Source organism: Lathamus discolor, chromosome 6, assembly GCF_037157495.1.
Source record: "Lathamus discolor isolate bLatDis1 chromosome 6, bLatDis1.hap1, whole genome shotgun sequence".
In the NCBI taxonomy this organism is placed as follows: Eukaryota; Metazoa; Chordata; class Aves; order Psittaciformes; family Psittacidae; genus Lathamus; species Lathamus discolor.
The window spans coordinates 53,287,216-53,293,215 of NC_088889.1; the positions used below are offsets into that span (position 1 = coordinate 53,287,216).

Consider the following 6,000-nt stretch of genomic DNA (forward strand, 5'->3'; position numbering starts at 1 on the left):
AGCTCTTTTAAACTGTTAAGGCTCTGAATTCTTTGTGTTGCAGTAGCCTCTTGTAGGCATAATCCAGCTAGGAGGGGGGGGCCTGCTGTATTAGGCACAGGACCAGCATGTAACGAGAGGGCTGCTCCTGCCCTAAAGAACTTGCAGCCTGAATAGAAAACACAAAGAATGGGAGGAAAACTAGAGGCACAAAGAAAAGCAATGACTTGGCCAAGATTGAGCAGTAAATCAGTGGCAAAACTTCGAAGAGTTCCCTTGAGTCCTAATCTAGTGACCTTTCTAGTGGGGCAGGCTGCCTCTGGCTTTTCACTGAAGTGTGCAAAGCATTGGCTTTTGATTTGCAAATAGATTAGAGCATACAGTATCTTATGCCAAAAAACTTCAGCGCAAAGTTAACATTGCCTAATGGTGTCTCATATTGTTCCAGAATGCATAGTGGATTAATCCTCAGCAGGATATGAAAAATTAATGCAAATTTGAACTTCTGAAAAGTAGGAAACTTAAAGGTTTGTGCTATACTGTCAAAATAGCCTTAACTCTGTTCTCTTCCAGAATTACTGCTATATATGCTCATGCAGGCTGAATCTCAGAGGAAAATTCAAGAAACAAGGCACATGAAAACATGCAGTACAGACTAATCTTGTCTTAGAGCATATCCCATCGAGAGAGATGGAACAGACAGCAGTGTCTGTTCATACAGCTTCCTATAAGTTCCTAGGCTTTAAAGCCAGTAAGCCTTTGCTAGACTGTCTGACCTTATACCAACCTTCAGACTTCTTTTAAATCATGTGTATTGAGCTAGATACACTGAGGTTGCCCACAGCATCTTCAACAAAGGCACAAGTTCAGATCCTGAGTGCAGTAGTTTCAGACAGAGAGACTATTGTCTGGTTGTTTTCAGGGGGTCTTGGCTCTGGTCCTCCCCTGCACGAGCTGGCTTGCTAACCTTGGCATGCTCAACAGCGAAGATGCATTTTGGGATTCTGAGGCATGCTGGTTTAGAAGTACTTAGAATAGTTCACCTAAAACCAGAAAGTGATGCTTGGTATTATCTATAGCTGAGCTGAGATTCCTCTAATATCTGGATGACTCTAATCTAATGCCCATTTTACTTTGGGGAAAAAGGGTCTGGCAGTGCCACAAATTGGTTGCAGTTTAGAGAATGGTTTGCCTTTTCAGGCATTATGCTCCCTCCCCATCTACCAGCAAGGTGCTTACAGCTCAACTTCCCCTACCAAAACCAGATCACTATATCTATAATATAATATATTATATCTATAATTATATCTATAATAACTATATCTATAATATCTATAATAACTATATCTATAATATAATATAATAATATAAGTCATAATGATTTCCCATGGACAGAACGGGCTAGCAGTGGTCTTTAGACCCAGCAGCACCTGCAGGGATGTTCTCAGTAGATGGCTGCAGGGTGGTGTGGAACTGGGTGCGGGACTCCCAGATGTCCCTTCGCCTTTGCTGAAAGCACTGAAGCACATGCCTCAGCTCTTCACTTGGCAACTTTGCCTCTCTTATTCTGCTTGTAAGCAGTTTGGGCATGGTCTGGTGCTCACTTCACATGCCCCAGGTAAGAGTAAGATGCTGAAGTGTCATATGCTAGTAGAAGCCCTGTTTCCTGGGTTTACTGAGTTAGGTCTAGAAATTCTGTTTTTCCATCTGCAGCACATCTAACTTGTTATCAGCTAAGAAATGGGCTGGGTAGGGAGAGCTCAGGCTCTTGTGTTACTTAATTACATTTGATATTACAGCTAGGTGAGATGTTGGCAGGGCATTTATTAGATGTCTTTTCTGTGTATGTGTTCAGGTGCTTTGAGGAACTTCCCGAATTTACCCACCATGCATCACTCAGTTGAATCATTCCTCTAGGTGAGTTTCAGCCCCAGATTAATAACGACTTGAGTGGAAACATGATTCACTCATTCTGACTGCATGCCAAAAGCCTTGTGTCCTTCTCTTGCCTGGATGAGGGCAGCCGTTTTTTTCTTTCTTAAAAAGAAGAAAGAGTGAGTAAGGGAAAGGAAATAACGTACAATGTATGGCAATTGTGAGTTATTTGCGTAATGAACAATGTCTTCGCAATGTTACCAAGTCACTGGGACTAAAACCCAGATGCCAAAGGGAAAGCGACTGAAAGGGGACACCCATACAGCCTACCCATCCGGAGGTGCCCCATCTGGTCCTCATCCTTTGCATCTAGGACTTTTTAGTCATGACATGGTTTCATTGTCTCCATCCCGTGGTGGTGCAACACATTTATCTCTTAGTGGGAACTGAGGCACAGGCTAGATGAATGTCTTGCCTGGTAGTTAGCTAGAGCCAGGCTACAAGTCATTTATGTTTTCTTCACTGCCACTGGGCACATTTCCCTGAGTGACATTTTTTTCTCTCTCCAGGGTAGGAGGCGGCTTCCTAATGTGTCGTGATATCCATAAGGGATACGGATACCCATTTCTGCTCGGTCCCCATACTGCTATTTCCTAGAAGCTAAATATCTGTCTATGCCCTATTCTTTACATTCTTCCTTACATACCCACTGCCGGCTACTGTCAGACCCAAAATACTGCACTGCTTGGACATTTGGTCTTATGTAATATGGCATTTATGTTCTTAAGAAGTTTGGGAGGTTTCCTGTTTTTCATTATGGTCCCCACTGAGCAGGCAACATGCAAAATGATCCCAGCAAATTTGGTGGTTTTCTGATGTCTCTTAAATGCTTTCTCCTACATGCAGTCCTGCCTGCAGTGGGGCTGGCAGTTGACTGAGCTCTCTACCAACCTCCCAAAAGGTCTTTACCTTTTGTATGTTGCATGTTCACCGTAAGGCTACTAGTCCTAGTGTAAGTAAGGGTTGTGCAAGTGAACCATGTCAGACCCTGAAATCCTGATTGTTTTTAATGGCCAAAGGAGCTGCAGCAGTCAGAACCTGATCTTCCATGTAAGACAGGCCCCAAAATTTCTTCTGCTAATAGTTGCTTCTATCCCAGCCACTTTTAGTTGTGGTAGAGAAGGCACGTGGATACCTCCTCAGCAATGGCCAGAAGGGTTGGTATAGGCCTTTGGCACAGAAAAGGGTAGTGAAGGGAAGAGTCATGCAGTGAAGCTGAGGTGGTGCAGCAATGGCCTTTTGACAGGGATGTGGTTTTCAGAATGTCTCCTTCTATTTCTGGCAGAAGATGTCAGGGCAAATGAATCCTGGAAGCCCTCAAGTGCAAGTCTGGATATGTTCTGTCTCCATTTACCAGCCCTGCTGAAGGAGAAATGACTGCCACGCCACTGTCACATCACTCAGCAGCTATTTGGCAAACTCTCCCTTACATCAGCACTACAGCTGCCTTGCATGCTGTCTGTTGACCCTTTTCTTTTCCTCAACCTTTATGCCCCAAACTGATCAGTTTTTAGAATTTATAAAGTAAGTGTCAGATGTCCCATTGAGAACTGAACACTGATGGAAAAATGCTGGAAAGCTGATAGAAATTGTTAGAAAGCAGCATTATTTATCTACTGGAAAAGTACACTACATCCATTGTCAGAGCAAGCACCACATCTCCTGGCTCCCCTATCGTCCTTCAAGCCCCTGCTGAATTTCACGCTTGTTCAAGGTCAACCAGCCACTTTTGTCTCCTGGCTCTGTGCTGTATCCCCTTGCTTTTGGAGATTTTCTGCAGCAGACCAGCCAGCTTCAGGAAAGAAGGGATAAACCTTCCTTTCTGGCACAAGCGTTTTTGCTCAGGTTCAGTTCAAATCTTCTCTCTTTCCCCTATCAACACTCTTGGGCTCACCAGTTTCTTTGGGGTGACTGACATCCAACCAGTCTGAGTGATGAGCAAGGTCAGAATTTTATTTTGGTGCCTCTCGCACCTTGAAAAGTGTTAAAAAATAATGAAATAATTGCTAGAGCTGGTTGGAAGATTTATTTTGCATGTTTTTTTTCTGCCACAAAGGCAAATATATTCAAACTGAAATGGTGGGAAATGGGATGGTTTCACCTGATTTCCCAGCTTACATAAAGGTTATAAGTCTTTTAAAATCATTTCCCTCCCCCTGCTTTTATTTTTAATGATTAGAGGTTTGTGGCTTTTTTACATTAAAATGACATTTCATTTTTTAACTGAATTTTTACTAGAGAAAAAAGATTAAGCATCGAGAAAAAGGTCAAAATCAAATATTTGAAGATAATTTTTTATGTATACCAGTTTTTGTTTTGCTTTGGTTTATTTTTGTTTTTTTCTGGTGGTCTGTGAACATTTTTGAGATTTTCTTCCCGTTTTTTTTCTGGTGTTGAGAGGAAAGTCAGTTGAAATTTCAAAAGCTTTTATGAGAATGGGAAAGTCTTCCCTGCCAAGCTCTAGCTGTGGCTTGAATACGTCTTAAAACACTGACTGTCAAAAACTGTGATCTGATTTACTGGAGAGGGTTTTCTTACGTTGCTGCACCACTGCACCACTGTGTAACCTCTGAAGAGTGAATAGCACGCAGCTATTGCTGATGCTTTCCACTTGCACCAGCTCTTAAACTTTTCTAAGATAGAGTATATTGTATTTTGGAGATGTGTTAGAGTCAGCCAGGAGGATTTGTAAACAGAATTATGAGAAATGGGAGTCAATGAATAAGAACGATGACATGTAGGAAGGGATTGGGAAATACGAAGTATTCACATTGATGACTCAGTGTGAAGGTCCACGCCAAGCAATCGCCTGTGACCAACAGCAAATGCACGTGAGAGCTTCAAAGCAGAGGACCACTGAGTCTCCAATGCAGACTGAGTGAAAACCTCTAGAGGTTTGTAGCTCAGGGACTTTTTGAGCCAGGAGCTTCACCTTTTTGTTTAAAGGCATGGCTAGGAAATATCAAAATGCAGTGTGAATACAAATAAGAATAATTGTGACTTTTTCAAAATCAAGTGGAACTTCTCACTCAGGCTAATGGAAAAGATCCTGCAGAACCTTGGTTTTTAGACCATCTTTCTTTTCACCACCTTTCCCTAGCCACAGTTTGCCCTCTAGACCAAGCATGCTAGCCCTCTAGTTTTGAATTTTGTCTGAAAAATGGGTTGTTTTGAGTAAACCTTCAGCCCTTCTTCCACTGAAGTTTCTATAAAAAAAACATAAATCTCGAACCGCAGATTAAAATCTTTTATTCTGCCCCGCTTTTAACCTTATCTCTACCCTCTCTCTAGCAGAGTAGGTAATCAGAGAGATGAAAAACAGCGTGGCTTTGTCCCTGAAGAACATCGTCTGCTCTTTCTTCACCCGCACATAAATCTCACTGGTGTACCTTGCCCTTTACAATGTGGTAAGACTGAGTGACCGGCATACACTTAGCAGAGGAGATGGCGAGGTTATAAGCAGATAGTTTCCAAATGACCCCAGAAAAGTGTACATATCATGTTGTTAACAACTATATTCTGCATGGCAGTGATCCAGGGCCCTGTAATAAGATGTGAATATTACAGTTGGCTTCAAAACACTATAGAAATTAGAAATCGCTGTCTGTTGGTGAATTAGAGCATCATTTTATTGGACAGGGGAGAGCAGATTGGTGGTGGGCTTGTTTCATGTTTTTGTATTCCAGGCAGTTTGCCTGCTCGAGAGGAAGCTATTTATTGATCTCTGACTGCGAGGGTTAATAAATCTCTGTTCAGACTGGTTCAGACTCTGGCCAGGTCAATCTGAGGCAGATAACTGCTTCTTAACCAGAGGCACTCTGCAAACCAGCTGGGGGAAGCTGCCCAGGTCTGGTCTGCAATAAGAAACTGGGGGGCGTGCAGATCCTTGACCTTCCTTCGAGCCTCTGGTGTTTGGGTAGTTTGGATTTAATGTATAAAGAGTCTTTTTTTTTTTTGTTGTTTTATGATATGGCATTGAGGTCAGCAGCATTTTTTCCCATCCCTTCACATTTCCCATTATTCATGCATGCCACCTTCAGTGGGGGGAAGCGTCTGCTTGGCAAACAGACTGGTTTCATTACTGGG

General features: G+C 42.5%; 1 long non-coding RNA gene across 2 annotated transcripts in view; it reads left to right on the forward strand.

Moving 5' to 3' along the window:
- The window catches only part of LOC136017406 (uncharacterized), a 28,653-nt gene extending 23,034 nt beyond the window's left edge, over positions 1-5,619 (forward strand). For both annotated transcript variants that reach the window (XR_010613931.1, XR_010613930.1), the window contains 2 exons: positions 1,835-1,896; positions 2,424-5,619. This is a non-coding gene — a long non-coding RNA (uncharacterized LOC136017406). The remainder of the gene's footprint in view (positions 1-1,834; positions 1,897-2,423) is intronic.
- The last annotated feature ends 381 nt before the right edge of the window (positions 5,620-6,000 follow it).